General features: G+C 39.5%; 1 long non-coding RNA gene across 1 annotated transcript; it reads right to left on the minus strand.

The window, feature by feature from the left end:
• Positions 1 to 27,461, minus strand: LOC122793303. The gene is made up of 4 exons (XR_006363459.1): positions 27,183 to 27,461; positions 21,924 to 22,000; positions 2,292 to 2,320; positions 1 to 919 (listed from the first exon to the last, which is right to left on the minus strand). It is a non-coding gene; the product is annotated as an uncharacterized LOC122793303 (long non-coding RNA).
• Positions 27,462 to 27,850: the final 389 nt, after the last annotated feature.

A 27,850-nucleotide genomic window follows, 5' to 3' on the forward strand; every position in this document is an offset into this window, starting at 1 on the left:
GTGTATGTGTCTGTGTGTGCACGCATGTTTGTGTGTGTATATATAGACATACACAAATATACAAATCTATAGATAGATAAATAGTTAGGTCTACATATCTATCTATACGTGTGTTTGTGAGGGTCTACCTCGACCCATCAAAATTACATTTCAACGAAACGTAAACAAGCAAACTCCTTTTTGTGAAAGTGCATTTTCATGAAAATGCACTTTCGTGAAAAGGCAACTAAGCAAACAACAGTGGGGGCTGTTGCTTAGATTGTGGCACAGCGGGGATAAGGGAGTTTTCCCTTTTCCCCACTGTAGCGCAATTTTGGAGTGAGAATATAAAAGTAGCGAGGGTGTGTGTGTGGGGGGGGTGCGCAGCTTGCCCGCCTGCATAAACGTGGTTTGTGTTGTGGTTTTTTTTTCTGGTTTATTTGTATTTCGTGAAAGTGCATTTTCATGAAGTTAAGTTTTCTTAAGGATTGTGAGATTGTATTTAAGATATACTGCAGGTACAGCACCCTTCTCCTAAAATACTGTTCCACCAAGGAACTTTTACAGAGAAAAAAATCAAACTGTCCCAACTCTGTTAAAACTACACAAAAAACATTCTTGAAACAAGGAAGGTACAGCACCACAGAATCTACATCTCTCACTTCCACGTGCAGTTGCTTTCTCTTATATCTTCTGAACATCATTTTATACTTGGCAGATAGATATCATTATTAGTTAACATGTTAGAGTGCTGGAGTAGAACGAGCCGTACATCAGCACTTTCTCTGGAAGTGTCATCTCTCTTTGCCCTTTGGGATAGCCATGAACAGTTGTGTTTCACTTGCCATGTTAAAACATATTATAAAAAACATGAAATATTGAAGAGGTTCTTTCTGGGAAAGGCCTGTTAAAACTTTCTTCCATGGATATTTTATTTATTCTGAAATAAACAGAAAAGAGTTTTAATGAGAACTATATACATTAAGAAATAACATGAGAGACAGCTATGACAATTTTATTCCATTTCTCCCATACCGAGACATTTGTTTACATTCCCTATATGAGCTGCAGCATACCTTACCTATACCATATGCCAAAGCTAGCAACAGTTCTTGTTATAGCAGTGCTTGTTTGGAAAATATGAAACATTGTCTTGTACACTTAGATAATGCCAAGAGTCGCCAGCTTTGTTGCATAAATTGAGAAGCCATTTTCTTTTCACTCTCACTTTCACACATTTTGTGAGACTCTTATATGAAGACTATGGCCTATGTCATCAGATTGAATGCTCATTGCTCTAAGCATATACTTGATAAGGATAAAACAGACAAGATATTCTAGGACCAGATATGTCAGGGACTGATGCAAAACATCACTGTAGTAGACAGCCATAATAGAAGAATAAACAGATGTGTCGCATGACTACTGGCATGTTTCTGCATTACTGTATGCCAAGACCAAAGCACAGGGGGTTGACATAAACACAGATACCTTCTACTACATACAAAACTGTCCTCTCATGATAGATTTGGTTTGCCTCCTCTAGCTTTGTATCTTGCTTCCATGCGGGAATGCTCAATGTGAGTACTGGCACATTATTCCTTTAGAACACTAAGTTGCATCCGTTTGTGGTTTACTCATAGAAACACATGTTTTTATGTAAACCAGGGACAACATAATTGCATCAGGAACAACTTGTACCACAGGGTATGTATATATACATTGGCTACATACGGGACTGGCTTGTAGCTATCTGAACACATTCTTAGTCTCTAGCATAACAGTTTGGCACATGCCTAATATTTGCGGGTCTCTGGAAGCTGGCAGTGGTACCACACAAATAGCACAATCTGATGATAAAATGGTACTGTCAGCAATGATAATAGTGAAGTACACACACACAGTTATGGTGACTGCAATAGTCCAGGATGGCTAAAGACTGTGGGGATCAATATTAAATGTATGCAACGAGGCAATTTTCCTACTTTCAGAAAATTCCACGTTTGATTTATCAAGCAACATTTGATTTCTTGTATTTCAAGGAAATAACGGGCCACCTAGGGGCATTGTGAAGCCTGATATCCCCTCATCCCTGCAAGGTCCATTGTTTCCCTGTAATGCCCACCCTATGTATTTACTCTTCCTTTTGTAACTATAGGTTTAAAGGTGTCCAGAAACAACATTGAGGACACAGTGTGCAAGCAGAAATCACAAACAGCATCATTCATACTGACAACTGATACCCGCTTCAGCTATGCAGTTCCACTTGCACTAAATACAAATGGCTGCTAGTGAAGGAACATGGCACTTACCTGGCCTCTCTTCATAATGAGCAGATGACCTATAAAACAGAAACAAAATATTTGCATCCAGTTATTTAAGAGAGAGAGACTGCATTTAGATTGATATTCCAAAGGCTACTTTAGATACAGATTAAAATAATGGTAATTGAATTGCACATTTGAAGCAGTACCATGGTGCTTAGATAATGACTGAAGGTAAGGCTTGCAGTCCTAACAAGTCTACTTGTCTCGTCTTTCTTCAAAACTGCTCATATCAAGCTTGATATGCAGATTTTTTCCCATTACCCATCAATTTTATTTTGACATTCCGAGCATGTATTAATGTACACTTTAAAGACCTCACTGAGTTTTCTCTCTGTGATGACGACATGTTGCACACCAATACCTTCTACTGTATACAAAACTGTTCACTCATGATCTATTTGTTTTTCTTCCTCTAACGTTTACCTATCTAAAGGTATATATCTAAGCTATATCATGCATCCATACATACCTCTCAACTGTAAAGGTTTTCACAGAATGTCCAGATTTTTGCCGCAAAGTTTTGGTCCATTTTTCACAAAATTGTGTTTTTTATTGCAAATTAGTGGCTAATCATTAAGGACTGAAGTTAGAAAATGATGACAGATATTTGAGCTTCAGACTGCATACCCTTCAGTAAATTCATGTTACAGCAAAACTATTATTCCCTCAACTTTCTAAGTCTATAAGAGCAACATTTAAAAATTGTCGCTAATTTTGGGCATTTGTCCCACTTTCATTTATGGCTTTGTGCAGATTTCTTGCTCTTCGAAGTTGAGGCATGCTTCCATGCACCTGAAGACGCCTGTGTATATACATGTGGGGTGCTTCTCTGCCTTCATTACTCCTCTGTATGACGAGATATGACCATAACCGACATGTAGGGTGCCATGGCACCATTAACCAGCAGTGATCATGACACTATACAGCATAAGAATTAAAAATCAAGGGGAATCGTGTAAGGCTATAGAAAAGTGCACTATGCTATGCTGGTTAGATGGAAAAGGATGAGTCAGGTGATTGGAAGTAAGCTGAGGGAATAAACATGCTATACTAATGCATCAGGACTACAGTATTCAGGGCTTTGGGTAAGTACATGAAGAAGAGGCAAACAGGTGAAAAGAGGGAGTGAAAGAGTGAGAGAGATGGAGGGAGAGAGAAAGAGGGACAGGGAGAGAGGAACAGAGAGAGAGAAAGAGAGAGCTGGAGACAGACATATAGAAAACTGTGAAGTCTTAAGCAAAGCATTCATTCAGTACGTCTGATATTTCAGTCATTTATGTGATCTCCTGGACAAAGAAAAGCAAGGGAACTGTATCATGCTAGCAGGGAGGCAGGGCAAAATGGGGAGAACAGAGAGATACTGTACAGCTACTAAGGAACAAGGATCATTAGGGGAGCAGTTCACACCCAGGTAAAGGTATGGGGTGATGGGATAAAAAATTAAGGCTCAACGTAAAGAGGTTGGTGAATGAAGAACTGTAGATGAATGTGGGAGAGTTTGGAGTAGGGCAAAGGAGTTTAAGGTGAGAACAAAACATGAACAGGGGCTATTGGAAGGTGGAAGGAGCAAGTGCAACTTGCAGGAGATGATCAGAGAGAAAAAGTGTGGAGATGCAGAGTTTTGAATGCCTGGAGAAAACAAAAAAAGTACAATAAAAGTTCACCAATGCTAGTAGGAGGTATGGTACTAAAATAAATGTTTTAAATCAGAAGCAAACACAGAAAGGAAAAGCATTTGAGCACAAAGGTTGCTGTGCATGCCAGCAGGCTCAGAAGGAAAAGACAATAAAAGCAGGTCCCAAGAAATTTGAGGTAAGAAGTTACTACAGGGGCCTGGCTAAATGTGGAAATAAAATAACACACTTCATAATTACTTGTTTTAAGGTGGAGATGCAAATGAAGAAGAGTTGTGAAGTTTGGGTTTTTGAAAGTGGTGTAAAGGTACAAGTGGAACATACAGCACAATTAAATGATGTTAGTATTGATTTGCTGTGTTACAAAGTGGAGAGGTTGGAGGAAGCAGGACAGCATGTCATACCAAGAGGATTGATGCAGTGCTGTATCATATAAGGTGGATTTCATTGCATCAGATGCAGGGAATGTGCAGGCCATGCTAGGGTATGTACAAAAGGAAGTAGGACAACTACAACAAGAATGCGGTTATAACATCGGTTGAAGAAGAGGATAATTGTAAGATTAAGTCTAGACTAAAGGAACCGAGTATGGAAATGGATAACCTAGAAAACAAATCCAGAGGACAGATTTTTTTTTTTCAAATTACAGAAGTGATGAAAGGACTGGAAGAGAAGACACAAAATTTGTGCAGGTCTGAGTCACTAAGTTTGTGGAAGAGAGTGATGGTCTGGATTCATAAGTCCAGAGGATACACAGGATACAGACAAATCATAGTGAAGATGCACTGTCATTAAATGAAAGAGTGGTTCCTAAAACAAGCAGCCTGGAAAAGGGTCTGATGTGGTAGGCATAAGTAGGTCATCTCATGTCATCTCATGTATCAAGCAATTATAAAAAAATAAATGATGGTGTGATGCATTGTTGCCACTCTAAAGTGGAAGTCATTAGATACTATGTGGAAACTATGAGTATACAAAAAAGTGGCGTGAATGAATAATCCTGGGCAGCAGTGTAAGGGGACCACTAATGGATTTAGGATAAGAAAGAAGTTGAAGATTGCTGGCACACTGAGCAGAAGTGGGCAACAAGACCTGTATTGGCAGGTAAAAGGGGAATGGCAAAAAAATTCCTTTGGAAGTGTTAGCAAAGGCTGAAAGACCTGAGTCACCAGTTGATGTTTTGGTTACGACAAGTAAGGTGGCAAAGCTCATTGGAGCTTTTCTCCCTGGGCTTTACTGAAAAAGGGTTATTGACTAAACCCAGTAAACAAAGGGAAAATAAATAAAATGTAGCCCTGCAGAAAAGGGGGGAATTCAGTGAAAACAGAAAAGAAAGATAAGAAAGGAGTTCAGGAAATTCTATAAGACATTATACATGCAACTGGAAGTTGGTGGGATGAAGTACAAGGTCTGGTAAGGGAAAGGATGCATACAAGGGTTAACATAGAGGAGGTTATAACTGTGTTCATACACATGGAAAACACTAAAGCTTCAGATGGTTTCCCATTTCATTACTATGCACTGATTGGATGCAGATAGGGGAATATACAGCAAGTACGTTTAATGAAATAGAGGAGGAAGGAGGATGCCAGAATATATGAAAGGATGGCAGGAAAAGATGGTGGTGCTGTATAAGGAGAGAGTGGGATAATAGGACCCAATGAATTATAGACTAAATTATTTAATTCTTTAGGTTCTTCTTTTACTGTTTGGTTAAACAATGGATTCCATTTAATTAGTGGGGTCAGTCATAACTCGAGCACAATTTTGAGTGAACCATCTACTGGTTCTGACGAATCTGCTATCATTAATAAGCTTAAACTATTTGACTCATGCGTTGTAAAACTTAAAAAAACTGCAACTTGAGATATCTTATTTTCGTGAGTGTTTAAATAGGAAGGTCATCCCTAAAAGCATGAGACGTGTGTCATACCCTACGGCACTGGAGAATGGTTCAGCTTCTCACATGGACCTGGTTAACTTGTTCGACCGTCAAGGGTTCGAACTTATTGAAACCATCATTAAACATTATACCATATGGGTAGAAAATATATCAAGTTATGTGACTGAATTGGATCAAACTATCCAAACCCATTATGAGTTTGCAAGATATAAATATGAATATGAACATATTTTTAACAGTATTGACCAGCACATGCACAAACTTGAAACAAACAAAATTACAAAACTGGATAGAGACATTAAGGTGTACAGTGCAGGCACTGCCTATCCTGTTCCACCACCGGCACAAGTTTGGGGTAATAAAATGCTCGACCCCAAAACAACTTACCAGCTGAATGGAAATCGGATTGTTCCACATGAAACTGGGGATAGTATTGATAAAATTGAACTTGATTACAGTAACTATAATTACAGTACTGGTCCCTCAGACACCCACGGACAAGGAGGGAGGGGTACTCCGTGGAGTAACAGACTACATAGTGCTCATGTAGACTATTTACCACAATGGGACCAGAATTTTCAGCAAGCCCCCGATATGGGGGCCAGAAAAAAAGCAGAAAAATTTTCATCAACCCTAGTACAAAAAAACAAACATACAACAACGTCAAGAAGTAATAATTTACCCTGATGTTGCGTTGTCGTTGAATTCGACCTTACAACAGTATTCACCTACCTTTGATATGGATGTAAATTATGACACACTTGACACTTCACTCTGCTTCATTTGAAGTAGGGGAAGTAGGTGCCGGTCCACCTGAAATTATTTCGAATAGAGCAGGTGATTATAAACTGTACAACTATAGTGATGCTCAATTCAGTATTGACGTGGTTGTCTTACTATCCAAGGGCCTCACATTTATTCCATCTAAACCATGGAATATTGTAGATACTATACTGGATGTTAAATCTTTTGTGAGGAAGCTTAACTTCCATGTCTTAATGGGAAATATTTTTGATGGTGATTGTAATGACAGGTTCCATGTGAAAAGCACTTATAACCCCCCTTTACATCCTGAAGTTGATTTATTCGAAAAATGTTGTGAATTAGATGTCAGACATGCGAATACATACAAGTATGGTCGGAGTTTACCTACTAACTTGAATGATGATGAAAGCGAGTTACTGCGCTTCTTCACAACACAGGACCTTAGGTTTTGTAAACCTGATAAAGGTGGGGGATTAGTGGTGTTTAGTACATTCGATTATCAACATCGGATGACCGAGTTACTTAATGCTGAAGTATACGCTGTTAGTTCGCATTCTGAAGTAAATAAAGCTTATAGTACCATTAGGAACTGCATAGAGGAATTATTTATTGAAGGGTGTATAGATCAAAAGATCTACAATTATATGAAGACAGTGTACCCCAGATACCCTTGTACTTTTGGTATTCCCAAAATTCATAAGTGTGTCGAGAACCCTCCATTAAGACCTTTGGTGGATAGTAGGGGATCACCCACATATTCTTGTGCAAGGGGGTTCTAGATGCTATTCTACAGAAATACCTTGCAAACAAGTCCCAAATATGTAAGGACTCGTGGTCATTTCTGGAGAACATTGGTACTGTGAAATTTGATGAGAACTATAACTTTATTACTGTCGACGTGAAAGATTTGTATACCAACATACCCCATGACATAGCTTTAGAATGGGTGAGTCTGATGCTTAAGAAACACAATGCACCCACTAATGAAATTGACTTGGTGTCTGCACTTATTGACTTAGTACTGTCTAATAACTATTTCATGTTTTTAAACAATTTCTTTTTGCAAAAAGTGGGGGTTGCTCTGGGCTCCCCTTGTGGGGGCAGTATAGCTAACCTAGTTATGGCACATTGGGAAACTGAGTATGTTTTCAGTGGTAATAGGTTCTTAGATGCCTTTGTTTATTACACCAGATTTCTGGACGATATTTTCATCCTGTTTAAGGGGAATGAGAGTAAGTCAGACATTGACTACTTCAACAACACCACTGAGTTCCTGCAGTTCACATCTACATTTAACAGTGAATCTATAGCTTACTTGGATATTTGTCCAAGTAAAGATTATAATATACATGCATTCACAGCTAGTATATATAGGAAAACTACATACTCTAACACTTTTCTCCACTATACCAGCTGTCATCCCTTCCACCAGAAAAAATCTGTAGTTAAGGGACAGCTGGTGAGAGCTTCTAGGATGGCTAGCCTGGATGAAGACTTTCTTACTGAATGTAGTGTAATCAAGAACATGTTCTTTCATAGAGGGTACCCTGAACCATTGCTTGATTCACTCATTCAAGAGGTTACAGATAAAAGATATAATAGAGTATATACCCCACTTTTGAGTGTCAATTCTACAGTACCCACCTTAGAGTTAGGTACAGACTTGGAGGCAAATAGCTCTGGTGATGTAAATAAGAATGTGTTCGTTAACATCGGACAGTCTGAGAACAACTCACCTGTGAATTTTATAACTACTTTTAGTACATATAGTCCACAATGTGTATCTATCTTAAAGAAAAATTGGGACCTCTTTAAATTATATCCTGAGATCCACAAGAAGCTAGGTGAAGGGCCAAGAGTGATTTATAGGAAAGGGAAGAACCTTAAAGCCTTATTGGAAAAGCACAATGTGGTTGTAGCGAAGCACCCGGGTATGTACAAATGTCAGAATTGCAACTATTGTAGATTCGTTGTTGAAACTAATATATTTCAAGTAAATGGAACCACTTATAAATTGAAGAGTAAATTTGATTGCAATTCAACATTTCTAACATTCCTGGCTAGATGTACATCCTGTCCAGCATTCTATGTAGGTAAAACTGAGAGAAGGTTGACGGACAGGATGTACGAACACCTCTATGCTATTAAAAAGGGCAAACTTGAAAATGCCCTTGATAAACACATAGAGTGCTACTTGGACCATAACTTTAAGTTTATGGTTATTGATTAAGTTAAAGTTGACCCAAGGGGAGGCCCAAGAAACCTCAAACTTGATGAACTTGAGTTAAAATGGCAAGTGAGATTAAATGCTTATAGCCATCCTGGATTAAATGACTCCTGCTCTATTAGTAGTGTGTTGAAATTAAATAGCCTAAAGAGGTGAGCAGGTGTAGGTCTCTAAGCAGCTAAAGAATGTATATTATACAACTAATTTACATATACTTAATGTATGTATATATATATATATATATATATGTAATTTAGTTTGTTATCAGATGTCTGGTTTAATATAAATTTTGAAAACATTCTTTATAATTGGTTTATAATTTTTTTTTATTAGTGCTATTTTAATGGATGAGTAAACAGCACCTATTACAACTGGATTTTATAGGTTTGCTTTCAAAAATGAAAAAATCCTTTTATAACCGTTTTGTAATATATTTATTTCCGAGATGTTTTTAAAAGGGCTGTCTCTTTAAATGTAGTTGTGTTAATTAATTTGACTGTTATATATATTGGGTTGTTGGTTATTAAATGTATTCTGATGAAGTCAGCTTTGTAGAGCTGACGAAAAGCACTTCAAGAAACGTTTGCTGCTTACTGCTGTCTTACTACCGTTTTTTTTTTGGTTTTCAGTTGTTTTAGCCTGCATTTTCTTTGTAATTTCTTTAAATAACAGTGATGGGAAAATAATGCACGTGGTATATTCAGCTAGGATCACAGACGGTCAATGTTAGTCACTTGACAGTGTAAAAACTGGGTCTAGGTGATTTGGTCACATTGACTAATGCTGCCAAAAAATGGGCTTGGTATTTGCTGGTGATAAATGGAAGACCAGACCTACTCTGACCTATGAAACGGATCCATGCTAATGGTGGGAGGGTTGTATGTGACCCTAATGGACAGTGTGACCCTGCTATAAGGTCCAGTAGCTCTGGGTCAATAAGCTACTGGTGGACTGGTATCCATTTACCCAGATTTGGTTACATGCGATAGCTCTTTTGAGTGAAAGCTAGATATAAAACAAATCAACCTGCCAATCATGACCCAAGGATTCCTACACTCACTGTAGGTTCACTGACGGGATAGAACTTGGAAAATGGTAAGGAGGAAGATGGATATCTTTTGTATTCAGGAGACAGCAAGAACACTTGACTTTGGATCTAGAGTCTAATACTTTGGGAGGATGGACTAGAAATGGTGTGGGAATTGTGGTGAGAGACAGGCTTCAGAAGACAGTGAAGAGTGTCATCAGAATGAGAGACAAACTCATGGCCATCAGACTCCAGTGAAAGGCCAGGGCAGTATTCATAAATTCAGTCTGTGCCACACAGCAGGGTTATGATAGTGAGGAAAAGAATGCATTCAGGCAGCAATTGCAGGATGTACTGGACAAAGCAGGACGACATGAATTGATGTTGATAATTGGGGACTTGAATGCAGATATCTGGTCAGACAGACAGATAGAACAGGATATGACAACTCCCTGGTTCCACACAGATGGTGCAAAAGAAATAAAAAAGGAGAGGCTATTCCAGACGTCTCTTTACCAAATGGCTTAATGGTGGCCAGCACATGGTTGTGTAAAGAGAGACAGTCCCAATATCACATATAAGAGTTTCCCACATGCAACTCAGACTTTCTCCTAGTAAGGAAAGGACACTGGGGCAGACTTAGGATAGAATCAGTGATTGCAAAGTCATCTTCAGTGAAACAGTTGTCCCACAGTATAAACCACTGGTTGCCACAATTACCTTCAAGTAGTGGTCAGAGAAGGCTCTAAGGTCAACAGAACTAGGCTGAAGACTTAAAAGTTGATTGCACATGAAGGACAAGAGTTCAGTGAATTACTTAGGGCTGTACCACCTCAGGAAAAAGAGGAAATAGGTGGAAATGACCCACCTGAGTTGGGGAATGCACGAATAAGGCACTGTATGGAGCTTTCCTATTTGGTAGTTAGGTTTAAAATGGTTTAACTTCACTTGTATTTAAGTCTCGCGTTTGTGCGGGTTGCACTCAGTTTACTGGAGCTGCTCAGAGTTTGGCATTCTTAGCCCGAGGTCTGGTGTGCATCTGAACAGATATCCAAGGCATCCACTGAAATCTTCTAAAACTAAGTATAATTTAAGCCTGTATTGCACTTTGTAAACTGTATTTTGTTGAACTGCTGCTTCATTTTTACTGTTTTTTGCTGTTGTGACTGCTTCATTCTGCACTTGACCCAGAGACTCCCCAGACTCTGGAATAGACTGCCCATACATGTCAAGCAGAGCACCTCTTTGGCCTTCTTCAAAAGGATCCTTGGTGACTGGATGGGAGATAGGAAATTCACCCCGGGGATCATGTCAGTCACCCTGCTAGACAGGGGTCCAGGGAAATAAATATTGTGGTAAGAAATAGCCAGGGAATTGTTATGGCTAGGCTTGCATAGGCCCTAGGGCCGATAGCCTAGTACCAACCTATGAACTTTGTATCATTGCTACTTCTGCCTTAAATAGCATAGACTAGATTCAGACTTGCTGAATCTAGACTGTGGTATCACCTGAGCACTAAAACCAGCCATCTTACATTAAGAGGGCCTCCCTGCACCCTTGTGGCAGAAGTGTGTAGCTCAGGACGCATCTGAGTTGGGGATTGCTGGAATAAGACACTGTGTGGGGCTTTTGTATTGGTAGTTTGTGTTAAAACTGTTTAAATTTGCTTATACTTAAGCCCTGTTTGCATGTAGCTGTGCATGCAATGGGGGTTAGTGGTGCCCTGTATAGACACAAATGCCTAGATACATCTTTTCCCCTTGAGAACAGTCAGTGGAACCCTCACAGGCTTCTCTGCTGTGTTGCGGACAACTCAACTGCTCACTGCTGCACTGCGGGCAACTCAGCTGACCACTGAGCAGCATTGCAACACTTTTTAATCCTCAATAGAATAAGTCCAACTGCTGACCCTAGAGCGAAATCTGATCTAACTTGCCCAGCCCATAATAGTACTTATGGTTTAACCTGATACAATGGACAGTCAGTTCCCCAATATTTCTCCAACCAACCTGATTGACATGGGCATCCTGCGACAGTGTAGTAATTGCCTTATGTATACAGGCATCTATTTGCTCCTACAGCAAACAAAAACAGTATGCGAGAGATGTAACTATACTATGAAAATGGTATCAATCCTGTCATGTAACAATAAACAAGACATTAAACAGGTTGTCAGCACACATTTCTCTCCTCTCACACAAGATGAAGTCAGAACACAAACCCACATATGCAGAGGTACTCACTGTGAACCTACAAAAAGACCAGTGACCCCCCCCAAGTACAAACAACTCACACATACTAGAGCACAAGCAAAATCTACTACACAACACACATACCAGTGTCTCAGTGAATAAGTCCCTAAATCATCTCAAAAACAAATGTCCTGGTCATAGGAGATTCCATAGTGAGACACACAGATGTCCCTCTCTCCAGGTTGGACAAGTTGAAGGTCATGGTCAGCCACCTGTCAGGTGCCAGGATCTGTCAAATCATGCACACACTCAAGTCACTCAACAACAATTGCGGTTATGACTCTGTCATAGCACATGTTGGGGTGAATGACTTGAGATGTACCTCCCTGGACTATATGGAGAGAGACATGACTGAATTCTTAGATTATGTGTCCCAGACAGGTATGTCCATACCCCTAAGCAGCATTCTACCTTCACCCAGGATGATGCCACAATACAAACAAAAATTGATTGACTTCAACAATTGGCATAGCTTCTTGTGTCAACCCATGGGGATCCAATATCTGTCAGCCTGGAAAGACATGGTTGACTGACCACGCTGCTTTGCTAGAGATGGTCTTTACCTGTCTCCTTTAGGCTTTTGAATACTGGCAAAAAGAATTCTGAATACTGGCAAAGACACTTGCCTCCCCCATAGTCCCTTTTTAGGCAATACCAAAACAACAAAACTTCCGATGTAAAAAAAAATCCACTACAGACAAACTCAAGGTTTTGCTGCTTAATGCTAGGAGTCTAAACAGGAAACTGCTCTCCCTGGAAGTTCTCCTCACCTTGGAAGATGCTGATGTATGTGCAGTCATCAAGACTTGGTTCAAGGTCACAGAGAGCACCCAGGCCATGCAAAGCTACAATGCCTTCCACATGTTCACACCTCAAAACGAGCGTGAAAGAACCATAGGTCATCATGCATCCATCTTCATTAAATCCACATACACCTTGAGACTGGTTGAACATTATGACTCTCTTGAGCTACTCCAGGTCCAAATAACTATAGTTAAAACACCTTACCACATCATTGCTAGCTACAGGTCCCCTAGCATGAACCATGAGAAGCACATCACCTACCTGGACTTGCTTGAGTCACTCACTATAAGGCCAAAAATCTTGGTCATGGGAGATTTCGGCTATCATTCTGAGTGGGGGACGTACACGAGCACAAGCTTGACTGCCTTGAGGTTCCTGGTCTTTGTTAATACAAATTCTCTGGAACAGTTGGCCTGCACCCTCACAAGGGGCTCAAATGTTCTGAACTTAGTACTCACTAATACTGGAGGGGGGTCACTGCACTACTCCCTGTGGTCTACTCTACCTAGTAAGGTCAGACCATAACTCTGTCTTGTTCCAAGCAATGATCAGACCTTTAACTGCCACAGGAGAAATAGAAATGAGAAACTTCTCCAAAACAAACTATAGCCTACTGAGTGATGGTTTGAAAAGGTTCAACCCCCCCCCTGCTAACACAGCTAACAATGACTCCTATGCAGAGGTGTACACAAACGCCATGTATAACCACTTATACAACTGTATTGGCTCTGCTCTACCTGACAGGATCAAAACAATGTCCTCAGGTAAATAAGATAAGCAAGATAAACAGGTTACATAACAAAAGGAAGAAACCAAATCTCAGAACAAGCAGGAACTTAGCAAAGAAAGAATACCCTCCACAGCTTGAACAAGCAAATCAGATATCTGGTTAAGTCCTCAAACTATTTATGAGGCTAAATTAGCTTCCCTAGCTAAAGACAATCATAAGGCATTCTTTAGCTACATCTGAAATCTAAAAGGGAATACCCAACTATGTTACAATCTTATAATGGACAACACCACTCACAATGACCCTGAGGAAATTGCCAACCTATTAGCTGACATATTTAGTGCAAACTTCACCCCACCCCCATCCCCACCATCCATGCCCCAAAGCATACCTCACACCTGCTCTCCCTAGTATCTTCAATGAACAGGTCATATCCGTGCTCTCCAAAGCTCTCTATAGCCAAAAACATAGCCTCTATGGGACCAGATAACATTGCAGGCTGCTTACTAAATAACCTAAGACATGACCTAGTGGATCCACTTGGCACTGTCTTTAACCATAACCTGAGCATTGGCTTTGTTACAGCAGAGTGGACAACAGCAACTGTAATCCCTTTGCACAAAGGGGTCCATCAACTGGCCCTGGGAACCATAGATCCATAAGCCTAACCAGCCTTATCTGCAAGATCATAAATCATCAAGGACCTTATCAACAAGGATGTAGGCAACATTCAAACTCTCAACCTGACCCAGTTTGTCTTTGTTAAGGGTAGATCATGCTTACTAAACCTGGTGGACTTCTTTGAGAATGTCACCAAATCCCTGGATGAAGGCTAAGCAGTACATACCTCCTATCTTAACTTAGCCAAGGCTTTCAACACAGTCCCCCATTCAGGTATCAAGAAACTCTCCCAGCTGGGGATTAACCCATATGTCACTAGACTGGTAGCGAACTGGCTCACAGACAGAATCCATACTGTCAAAGTTGGGGATTCCACCCTCTCACCAGTAGAACAGCTACCAGTGGAGTGTCACAAGGTTCTGTGCTGAGACCTCTACTAGTTGGACCCCTGTCTAGCAGGGTGACTGATGTGATCCCCGGAGTGAATTTTCTATCTCCCATCCAATCGTCAAGTTTCCTTTTGAACAGGGCCAAAGAGGTGCTCTGCTTGACATGTATGGGCAGTCTAGGGAGTCTCTGGGTCTGGAACCTATCCCTCCAGCATGTTGTGTTCATTGTGATGACAAAGTTTAGATCCCTGGAGCATGTGGCTCTGAGGAAATGGCTTTTCTTTAAGTGTAGCATGTCCACCAGCTCTGGGTGTGACATGGGCTTGTATGTTAAGCAGAGATAACCTCTGAGTAGACGATATGTGACAAAGTATAGCTAGAGTTCTTTTAGATGGTCAGCATATGGCATCTGCTTTAGGCCTGTGATTCTTTTAGTGGGGTATTTCTGTGTCCTTTCCAGTTGTTGCAGATGTCTTGAGAGGTACATATCAACCAAGGCGTTGTATTCTATAATGGGTTTAGTGAGGGATGAGTACAGTGGGACAATGACCTCCTTTTTTCTGGATGAAAAGCCCTTAGTAATGAGGTGTGCCACATAGAAGGATTTCCTGACTGTTGTGGCTATGTGGTTATCGAAGGTGAGACCAGTGTCCACCTGTGTCCCTAAGTCAATCATCATACTTTCGGTGTTTAGTGTACTGCCACCTATGTGGTAATTCATGGGTACATGTTTTTTCACAAAGGGGATAACTATACATTTCTTGGCATTGAGCTTGAGCCCATGGCTCTAGCACCAAGCATCTGATTCTGTAAGGCCCTTTTGTAGAATATCCACATCATTTGGGGATTCAATAATGGCTCCCAGTTTGCAGTCATCTGCGAACTTTGTTAGCCGGAGTCCCTTAGTGTTGGCCTGTACTTCAGAGAAGTAGATGCCAAAAAAAAGTGGTCCCAGGACTGAACCCTGAGGTACTCCACTTGTCACTTGTCTGGAGCTGGATTTGGAGTCGGCTACTTTTACAGTGTGGGTTCTCTCAGTAAGCCAGTTGGCAACCCATCAAGTGACGTAGGGATTAATGCCCAGCTTAGTAAGTTTATCTATGATTCCAGAGTGGGGGATGGTGTCAAAGGCCTTGGCAAAGTCCAGATAGGCTGTGCGGAACGCCTTACCCTCATCCACAGCTCTGGAGACTGACTCGAAGACGTCAATCAGGTTCAGGAGACAATATCGGCCCTTCACGAACCCAAACTGGGTGGGGTCTAGTGTTTAAGGTTGCCAATGTCTTTGTTTATAAGTTCCATGATAATGCATTCCATGGCCTTGCAGATCAGGCTCGTCAGACTGATGGGGTGGTAGTTCCCAGGGTCCAAGGTGAATCCCCCCTTGTGGAGTGGGATAACTGTAGCTGTGCGCCACTCAGTGGGCACAAAGCCTGAGGTGAGGCTATGATTAAACATGACACTTAGGTGATTTGCCAGTTCATTTTGTAGTTTATGTAGTACACAGCCCAGGATGTCATTTGGTCCCATGGATGCTGTATTCTTAGCTTTGGAGAGTGCAGTTTTTACCTGTGTGGTCATTATTACTGGAATTTTGGCAATCTTTCGGTACTGAGATGGGCCCTTTAAGGGGTGGGGTGGGGGGGTGATGTTGGCACTGAATCAATCTGCCAGGATATTGGCAATATCCTTGGGATCAGTATATTTATTGCCATTCTGTTGTAGCTCAGAGCAGATCTGAGTATTGCCATTTAAATTCTTGATATAGCTATAGAATGCCTTGAGGATGTCTTTAGAATCTTTGTCGATTTTATTTTCGTAACTAGCTAGAGGATTTTATGAAGGATCTCAGCTTCTTACTGAGGCTGGTAAGGGAGTTTTTGCATCCCGGGATTTTCCTCTTTTCTGCAATAGTTTCTTCCTTTTGTTGTAAAGTTTGTTTATGGCAGGGGACCACCAGATTGGCTTCCTTTTTTTGGAGGAGAGCATCTTGTTTCTATTTGGGATGGCACGATTCATGCACGAGTGGATGTGTTTGTACAGTGCCTTAGTGTAAGATTCAGCAGTCGAACTTTCAGTTCCTGCCTGCATGGGTGTCATGAAGTTTGTCACTTCTGACTTGAGTAGCATGAAGTTGGCTTTGGAGAAGTTTTTTATGGAGGTTTCCTTACTGGGGGGTGGGGGAGGGATGTGGATGCCAAGGGTGATTAGCTTATGGTCATACCTGACCAACGAGGGGGTGACCATAGGTGTGGAGTATCGATTTCCCACATTGGTAATGACCAGGTCTAGGATACTGGAGCCCCTGGTGGGACTATGGATTAGTTGATCCAGGGCATTGGAATTTATGAATTCCAAGAACTGTTGGGCAAAGGTGTTGGTACACGAGTAGTTTTCTCAGTTAATGGCAAGGTAGTTGAAATCACCCAGTATTAGGGTGTTTGATTGTATCTTAATATTTTCCAGTATGTTTAGAAAGGTGTAGTGAGAATCTTGGAGCATGGTGGGGGATCTGTAGCAAGCTACAATTTGGATTGCAGTCTCACCTAGTGTTAGTTGCACCTGGGGAATTTCAGACGCATTGTGTTGGGCAACTAACCTGGTGGTGTGAATATCCTTGGTGAATATGGACACTCCTCCACCTTTAGTGTTTCGGTCCTGGTTTGGTAGCCAAAATGTGTGGTAAGAGTTGTAGCCTGGTACTGCAGGGGTGCTCTCTGGAGCCTCAAACCAGGTCTCAGTTACTGCACAGATATTGATGTTCTCCATTTTTAGGAGTGCCTCGAGTGAGTGCATTTTGTGGTTTAGACTTCTGGCATTGAGTAGCATTGCCTTCAGATTTTGCATGCTTGTACCTGTTACGGTGGTGGTTTTGTCCTTTGAACTTTGCCTAAAAAAGGCACTATAGGGGTGGCACAAGCCTTAGCCAGTAACCTGAATCCCAGGGGCAACAGGTGCAGACCATCTCTGGCAAAGCATCGTGGTCTGTCCCATATCATCCCTGGCAGACAGATACTGGATCCCCTTTGAATGACACCAGAAGTTTAGCCAATTGTTGAAGTCAATCATTTTGTCCTTATACTGTGGTATCATTCTGGGCAAAGGCAGGATGATACCCAGGGCTAGGGTCATACCTACCTAGGCCACATGATCCGAGAGCTCTTCCATGTCTCTTTTCATGTAGTCCAGGGAGTTATGTCTCAATTCATTCACTCCAACATGGACAATGACAGAGTCATATTTGTAACTGTTGTGGAGAGACCTGAGTGCATGCGTCATGTGGCGGATCCTGGCACCCAACAGGCAGCTGACTGTAATTTTCTCCTTGTTCAGCCTGGTGAGTAGGACATCAGTGTGCCTGACTATAGAGTCACCTATGACTAACGTGTTGGGTACGTTGTCTTGCCTGGCTGTTGTTGGGTGGCACACTGGTGTTGTGAGCTATGTGATACTTTGTTTGTGATTGGTGTTTGTTTGTGTTTCAGCTTCGGACGTCCTTGTTGCTTGGGCAGGTTACTGTTAAAGGACTTTGCATATGAGGGTTTAGTGTTGCTATGTGAGGGTATTGGTGGTGTGGGTTTAGAAGGGCTGTATGTTGCTTGAGGTGTAGTGTGGGTGTTAACCTTCTCCTCTTGACTGTCTAGCACAATCTTGGGTGGAGAGAGCTTTGCTTCCAGTTTGGTTATGTAAGTGCATCTTTCGCAGGTTATAGTGTTGGGTGGTAGGAGGTGAGGGTTGTCTGTGCACATGAGGCAATTGCTGCATTGCCCCAGTATGTCCAGATTCACCAGGTGGACAGGAAAAATCACTGGAAACTGACCCTTGGACATGCCTGGTTTGGTGCTTTTTTTGTAAAGTACAAGAGCTGTTTTCCCTTACTTTAGCAAGGTACTTTGCAATTATAGGCTGTTTAGTGCCTACAGTTAATTTCTCCTTATTAACAAGGAGAGATGAGTGCTTGTATCAGTTTAAGGCTTCCTAGTGCTTTCCAGCAGGTTTTAGAGCAAGGGGATGCTTAAAGGTAAGATGAAAAAAAATGGTTTATCCTAAACACTGCAGTGTGCACTAGACAAGTTAGATGTGAAAGTAGGTAACTTAAGTTTACCTGTCTAAAAAGTTAAGTTTTAATGGAGAGTCACTGTTTTTAAAACAGCATGATATATTGAAAGGGGGTGGTCACTTTTGTATTCTGGTACTATGGAATACAGTAGGATGGCTAATAAATTTAAATAGTTGAAGGGGAGTGATTTCACAAAATGATAATTTTGCGCTTACTCACACAAGCCAGTAAAAGCAGAGAGGAAATGAGATATAGGGTCAAATTACCATAAGGGGCAGTCAACTAGAAAGACAGTGGTGTTTAACAACACAACAGTAACCGGGTGGAAGGGTGGGAAAAAAAATTCTGCCCGACTCACAAGAGACAGCTGTGGTCTCTTTTCAAGTTTTAATATGCAGTTAAAAGCAGAATATAAGTAAAACACAAGGTAAAGAAAACAAATCACAGTATTCAAAATAGAAAAAGGCAAAATTATATACAGTAGCATATTTCTTATGCTAAGGACAGATGTACTGTACATGAGGAAGGAGCCATGCATTCCATATTGTAAATCGCTACTACCACAGTTGTTTAACGATGAATATCTTATCAACTGAAAAAGTAGTATCTTTTTTTTCTAAAAGTTGATTAATGATTCTTAACTGAATCAAAGAGCAACTAATAGCCCAGTGGGTGAAAGCTCCATATTATGGCTTATGAAAAAAAATTGTAGCTGTACTTTCTAGATTTTCCTTCCCGATTTAGCCAATGAATCTCCAATCTCTCATACATTTACTATACAAGTCATAAGCATTCAGGAAAAGAGACATGGAAGAGCTCTCGGATCATGTGGCCGAGGTAGGTATGACCCTAGCCCTGGGTAGCATCCTGCCTTTGCCCAGAATGATACCACAGTATAAGGACAACATCTTGCATAAAATACAGAGTTGGATCATGGTAAAATGGGAAACTAGGCATAGGAATGGACTAGGGCTTCTCAGCCAGCCGGTATCCCATTACTTGGTTACCACTTCCCAGTTACCATGAGATACTGGTTTAATCTGGCAGTACACATACTATTTTTCTTTACTTTTACAATGCTAGTTTTTTTTTTTTTTTTATTTCAAATGTTAGCACAGATGGGAAAAACCCATTCCCTGGGGTAGACAACTTCCCAAACGATACACTTATGAACTGAAACTTGTTGCCAAAAAATGCATGATTTTGGCACCAGTTATTTGTTTGGACCAAACCTTCCTGCAGGATAGCTAAAACATTTAGTGACTGAATGACTGCTCTAAGCTTAGTCAGCCAGAGCCGTTTGTTTTTGGCTATTAATTCACGAAAACACATGCCAAACATGAAAAGTCTCAGCACAGAACCCTGTGGGGGGGGGGCCCTACTTGGTGACTGGTCTTTAGTTGGCAATCCAGCAGGTGACATAGGGGTTTAGTCCCTGTTTACTTAGTTTTTCTACTATGCCTGAATGGGGAATTATGTCAAAATCTTTGGACAGGTCCAGGTATTTGGCATGTACCATTCTGCCTGCATCCATTGCTTTGGTAATGTTTTAAAAAAAATCCACCTGGTTGAGTAAACATGACCTGTCCTCGATGAATGCAAACTGAGACAAGGTCCAGTGTTATGGAACTTTATAGTTAAAATATTAACTTTAAACTCAAACTTCATGCTGCCCCCCACGCACTCACACTCTGCATGTATCATTAAAAAAACACTCCACTCCCAAACATAGATCACAACCAGTCAGGGAAAAATCTCAGTGGAATATGAGACAAATCCAGAAATAATCAGTGACACTTTTAAAATATTAATACAACTAACTTGAGACACTAACAGAATAAACAATGTGGATTAATATACATTTTTTCATAGTAAAAGAAGGCTATAACTAATTATTGCCCTTATTAAGTTTAAATCACCACCTTTCTCCAAGATGCCATCAATTTTAGGAGAGATTGAGGGGTACAGAGCTAAAATTTGAGTCAAAATCCGGGACTTCCCTTTAAATCAGGAACAGCTGAAAGGTATGGCCTCAAAATGTTGACTTCACACAATTTGGAAAGGAAACATATTTTCAACTGCTGCCATTTATAACCACAAAAAGGCTATTTTAGAGGTGCATTCTTATCAAGTAAGCATGTTTTGTACTGTATAGTAGACCATAGCTTCAACAATTCCAAACATTCTGTGCTCTTTGAGGCAAGATGTTTCTGTGAGATGTTCAGAAAAAATGCAGTAATTTGAATACATGGAGCATGCCTAGCTGAACCCTTATGTGGGAGATAGTATTTGAGTAAAAAATCAACTTATAAGTAAATAAATTGTCCTTTGTGCCCCTTTGTTTGAGAAATCAGTCACAGTGCTAAAAGATATATATTGCCACCAAGAAATTTCTAATTAATTTATCAGATTAACAGGTATGTCTCCCCACCAATCAAAAATGAGTTTGCCACTTGGCCAGGTTTTTTCTATTCAAAATACAGTAGTCAAAAAGTTATACTGCAAGTTGCCAAAATGTCAAAAGCCAATCATTGAATTTACTAATGAATACAGAATATATTGTAACAGTTACAATAATGTATACTATGCTTTCACTATTTCAGCTAGGATGTTTTTTCTATAAGTTATGATCATATTCAGGCAGTTTCAGTAACAAGAGATTAAAACTTACAGTATACTTTTAAGGTGGATGATTTGTTTGTAAGTGAGCTTTAATGAAATATTTATAATTTTAATACTTTATTTAATTTTATTTTTTGATGTGCCAGTATTACAATATAGTCTCTGGTTTGTAGTTTCCTTTTAAAATCAAGCATGGATGAATTAGAAAAATATCTTAGTTAATGCTGATTATATATTTGTTAAACTATTTATCAGATGCTTCCATTATGGCATTCTACACTATATAGTCCAGAATAATATTATAATTATTATAATGGATGAACATATGATGTTGTTGCAAGATGTATCTTTTACCACTGTGACTGATTTCCCCAGTCCCCAGTACCATGCTGTATGATACTGGGCAATCATATTATTGGGACATTCTTCTGGACCACCTTTAAAACATTTAATTTAAAAATTAAAAAAAGTATGTTGTTTATAAGACTGTTATCATTTCATATTTTAAAAATAAATTTCATTTACAACATTTCATCTCTGCCATTTACTTCTGCCTGATATAACATACAAAATGAGTTTATACCTGTTGGGAAAGCAATCATCTGGATATGAAGTAGCCTGTTTTAACCTCTGATGTTCTTCTTTGGCTATCTGCAACATCTGTGGTTCAAAAAATGTAGTTACACATTCTGGAATTTCTCATGTTAGACCTTGTTTTTTGTTTTGCTTGATGACTAAAAAGTGAATACGCTAGCTTAATTCACAGTAAATCAGTGCTCATATTCCCTATGCTAGGATACTTTGTGAACTTGCAGAAGGACTTTTGGTGTTCATACAGCCAAAAAAGATATAGATAAATTTCACTAATTAAGCAGAAGACCTGCTTCTGATACTGTCAGACTCAATAACAATAAAATATACATGGCTATTTTCCTTTCAGGTAGCTCATTACCGTCTGTATAGCATGTGCCATGCAAAGACTGCTGAATTGGGTTAAACCCATTTGTAGGCTGTGTAAAGTAAGCTAGCATGACCCATTAGGCTATTATTCATGACGCATTAAGCATCAACAGGGGGTGCATGAGGTAAGCACCAACAGGGGGTGTATGAGGGCTACTATTCAAACAGTATCACAAAAAGGTGAAACTATGAATATGTGCTTGCTGTGAACAAGTGGGACAGTCATTTAGTGCAAAAGAAGGCAAAAAATAAAATGGCTTCCCTACTGGTAGTTTTGATGAGTTCTTACTTTCTGATTACATTTCCTTAATGTTGTCATCTCTTGAAGCTTGTAAATTATGTAGTGTGATGTTGCTGTTTGTATGAAACCACATAATACATATATTTATCTATATACACATACACAGATATATATATATATATATATATATATATATATATATCAAACCAGAATGACACAGAAGGGTGACCAATAAACAATTTATTCCAAAATGAAAAACAGATGTTCCAACAACAACCCTCAATGGAGTCGCAAAAAAGAAGTTGTGACTCCATTGAGGGTTGTTGTTGGGACATATGTTTTTCATTTTGGAATAAATTTTGTGTATTCATCATATTTAGTTTCTTGGAATTTACAATATTATTTGGATATTACAAGACATTGTTTATTGGTCACCCTGCTGTGTCGTTCTGGTTTGGTTTTGTGGTTTTTACTATTTCTTTGTGGTTTTGAGACACACATATATATATATATATATATATATATATATATTTATATATATATATATATATATATATATATATATATATATATATATATATATGGATTCCTATCAGTTGATCGAGATTTCAAAAACTCTAAATTCATATGGTTGAGACCATATGACTGAGTTTTTGAAAACTCAATGCTTTTGAATGGAGATCGCGGTACAGTGAAAATCGGGAAATGTACCCTTTTCTTCACTGTAGTGTGATCTCAGACTTGGTATATATAATTTGCAGGGGTTGTGTGTGGTGCAACATAAAAAAGTAGAGTTTTGTGTTTTTTTTTTTTTTAAGTTTGAGTTTTTTGGAAACTCAATCATATAGTCTTAGCCGTATGAATTTCAAGTTTCTGAAAACTCGATCATCTGACATAGATCCTTACATATACAGTGAATATAAAAAGTTACCACACCCCTTTTAAAATGCCGTGTTTTTGTGATATAAAAAATGAGACCACAATAAATCATTTCAAAACTTTTCCACCTTTAATGTGACCTATGACTTGTACAATTCGATTGAAAAACAAACAAATCTGTTAGGGGAAAAAATATAAAAAATCAAAAACATACCACATGCTGGTTGCATATGTGTGCGCACTAATACTTTGTTGAAGCACCTTTTGATTTAATTACAGCATTCAGTCTTCTTGGGTAGGAGTCTATCAACATGGCACATCTTGAATTGACAATATTTGCCCACTCTTCCTTGCAAAAGTGCTCCAACTCTGTCAGATTGCGAGGGCATCTCTTGTGCACAGATCTCGTCAGGTCACCCCACAGATTTTCTATTGGATTTAGGTCTGGGCTCTGGCTGGGCCATTCCAAAACTTTAATTTTCTTCTGGTGAAGCCATTCTTTTGTTGATTTGGATGTATGCTTGGGGTCATTGTCGTGTTGAAAGGTGAAATTTCTCTTCATCTTCAGCTTTCTAGTAGATGCCTAAAGGTTTTGGACCAAAGGTGACTGGTATTTGGAACTGTTCATATTTCCCTTCACCGTGACTAAACCTCCAGTTCCAGATGAAGAAAAGCAACCCCAAAACATGATACTGCCACCACCATGCTTCACCGTGGGGATGGTGCTCTTTTGGTCATGCAAAGTGTTGTTTTTGCGCCAAACATACCTTTTGGAATAGAGGCCAGAAAGTTCAACCTTGGTCTCATCAAACCATAACACATTTTCCCACATGCTTTTGGGAGACCTGATGTATTGTTTTGCAAATTTTAGCCAGGCCTGGATGTTTTTCTGTGTCAGAAAAGGCTTCCGTCTTGCAACCCTACCTCATAGTCCAGCCATATGGAGAATACGGGAGATTGTTGTCACATGCAGTACACAATCAGTACTTGCCAGAAATTCCTGCAGCTCCTTCAGTGTTGCTGTAAGTCTATTGGCAGCCTCCCTGACCAGTTTTCATCTAGTCTTTTCATCAGTTTTGGAGGGATGTCTAGTTCTTTGCAATGTCACTGTTGTCTCATATTTTCTCCACTTTTTGAAGACTGTCTTTACTATGTTCCATGGTATATCCAATGCTGTGGAAATTTTTTAGTACCCTTCTCCTGACTGATATCTTAAAACAATAAGATCCCTTTGATGCTTTATAAGCTCTCTGCAAACCATGGCTTTTGCTGTTGCAGGCAAACGAGTAAATGTCAGGAAAATCCTATTTATTTATTTTTATTTTATTTTACATTTGTTTACCGGGAGAGTCTGACTGGATACATGTCCATTTTTAGTGGAGGCGTGGGGAGAAAAGCTCCAAATTTTACACAAGAAGCTAAATAACATTAGAAAATATAAAACAAAGTCATTCTGTACAATGGTTTAGTAGTGTTCCCTAGTAGGGACTCACAATTCTCATGGAGAGACACAATTCAAAGCAAGAGACGTCAGATGGATATAGAGCTTGGTGACGTAGTTGCATGTTATGATATTTACAGATTATGCTTTCAGTTTATAACTTAATCAGGGTTGGTACATGGGCAAAGCCAGTTCACTTTGAGATACTGTTTGAGATTTTTTTTTAAGAGACTTTTGGAGGACTGTACAGTTTGGCAACAAATTCCAGGTTTTGCCAACAAAGTTGGCAAACAGGCATTTACCAGCAGAGTTATTAGCTTTGTGGGTTTGGATCAGTAGTTTACTGGCTGACCGTAGGGATCTCGGGTTGCTATATGGCTTAATAATATTTATAAGTGAGGGGGTACCCTCAGGGTGGTACAGAATTTTGTGCGCTATTAAGAGCTGATTGAATTGAATTAAGCTGGGCAGTTCTAGCCACTCTAGTTGTTTCAGGTTCTGGTAGTGGTAGGTTCTATAGGTGGAGCCAGTGGCAAATCTGGCAATATGGTTGTAGCTATGGGGCAGCTTACCTAGTTTGGATTTGTTGAGGTCTGAGAGTACAGGCGAGGCATATAAAAGAGTAGAGAGTAGGTGTGACTGGGCAATTGCAGTCCTAGACAGTGGGGTTAAAAATGGTCTATACAGTGATCCAAGATTATTACTGATGGTTTGTGTGGTTTTGTTGACCTGTAGGTCAAATTTGAGATTATTGTCTATGATAACCTCTAGAAGTTGGTGTGTTGATCTGGGGAGATAGTGGTACCATTGTTAGACATGACAGAGAATGAAAGTGTGGCAGCTCTACTAGTGGGGGTGAAGAGTAGAAGTTTAGTTTTATTGGGGTTCAGCAGTAGGCGTTGTTTGGCGAGCCAGTTCTCAATAGTGTTAAATGTATTTTGGGTTAGGATTTGCAGTTCGGATGGGGAGGTGGCTGAGCAGATCAGAGTGGAATCATCTGCATATTGAATACAGGTAGCTTTAGGGATAGCAGTGTGAAGGTTATTGATAAAAATAGAGAAGAGTAGTGGACCTAGTATGGAACCTTGAGGGCTAACACTGACTCCAAGTATTCCTTAGACTTTTGGTATGTATGGTTGTATGTTTGGCTGTATTTTTAATTTGTTTTTTTTGTACCAATTTATAGACTATATTTAAGCTGTATTTTATACACTTGCAGGTTAATTTTATAGCTAAAGGGTATAATTTTCAGGGCTATGTGAGGGAGAGCAGAGTGAAATTACTGTGTTCAGGGTATTATTTTAGGTGTAAGAAAGATGATACTGGGGGCAAACTAGCTAATTTTAACAATATGGAGGGAGCTAAATTACTGTGGGGACAGCCTAAAAAGTGCCTTTAGACACAGGTCAACAGTATACAGTACTTGCTTTAAATTCTAATCTATGTTCTGTTTTTAAACACAGACAGCAAATTTAACAATACAATTTGGTGGAACTTTTTAGCATTAGGAGCCTTATTTAAGGGCTGGGAAGTTTGGTGCTGTTGACCCAATACGGCTGAATTAAACAGTTTAAGCAGAAAGAGTTTGGAAAAAGTAGTAACCTTACTAGGACAGCTAAACTTTATTTGGAGTTAATCAGAGTATCTTTAATTGATGGCAGGTGTGTACCCAAGAAGAGCGAATGCTGTAATTAAATCAAAAGGTGCTTCAACAAAATATTAGTTTAAGGGGGTGCACACAGAAAAAAGTATTAGTTTAAGGGTGTGCACGCTTATGCAACCAGCGTACTGTACGCTTTTTACTTTTTACATTTTTTCCCCAAAAAGACTTGTTTTTTAATTGAATTGTACAGGTTATAGGTCACATTAAAAGTGGAAAAAGTTTGAAATGATTTAGTGTGGTCGCAGTTTTTTACATCAGAAAAAGGGGTGTGTAAACTTTTTATATCCACATGAAAGTTACAGCATGTGAGAGTAAATCTCCCTACACATTGTGTGTCAACAGTTTCATAGGATTGTAGCTTTATTTTCTATTACTTGTGATTACGGAAATATTTATTGATCACTTTTAATAAGAATATATTTAAAGCAATGAGTTTGTGATCACTTCTGCAGATAGTACATATGAATATTACTGTTATTATTTGTTTTCCAAGTCAATGTGTTTTGGCAGGGGGAAAATGTAATATACACAAGTTGCAATAAGGTCTCACAAAGTTCTTTTCTTTGACTCTATATACAGCAATTAGACATAAGCAACTAAAGCCATAGTCTTAAACCACAAAGCATTTAATGGGAGCAGAATATTACTTTAACATTACTTTTGTTAACTCAGCCATCTGCTTCTGGTAGGTCTTCACTTCTGCATGTGTATTCACAGTGTATGTCCCCCCCTGCGCTCTTCTCTGTAGACTGGATCGTCGTACATGCTCCTCTTTCAGCTCACTTTCAAGTTGTTTCCTACAGGGATATAAAACAAATAAAAATAAAATAAAAAATTTACCAGTATGGTAACTGCATTACCAATTAAGGCATGAATGCATTACTGAGAATAAATATCTGTATTTTGCCTGCATGGATGTAAAACAGCAAAAAAAAAAACATATAAAATCTGACTTTGCTTTGAGAGCAAATATGCTGCAAAGAAGTGGAATGTAATAGGCTGTAGAGAGCAAATAATTGTATTTGTATTTTTTCTGTAGGAATCCCACACTTTATTTTTCACATATTCATACATCTCAGCAGAGCATTGGACTCAGACTACTAATTTATTCCAAGTTATGTTGAAATACTCATGTTTAGAGCTTCTGGTTATTTATACCACTCTGCTTTTCAAGAAGTTATATGGATTCTAGCATGATGTAAAGGTCCTGGACATCATTATCTAATACAGAAGTTGGGCATTTGTAACTTAGTGACTCTTTCCAGGACTCCTCTTTCAAGTGTCCTCAAGTAAAGTGACTTTTTCTTAGGAAATCCTCACAGTTGT

The sequence above is a fragment of the Protopterus annectens genome, chromosome 2.part0 (genome assembly GCF_019279795.1).
Source record: "Protopterus annectens isolate FY-2018-M chromosome 2.part0, PAN1.0, whole genome shotgun sequence".
NCBI classification, from domain to species: domain Eukaryota; kingdom Metazoa; phylum Chordata; order Ceratodontiformes; family Protopteridae; genus Protopterus; species Protopterus annectens.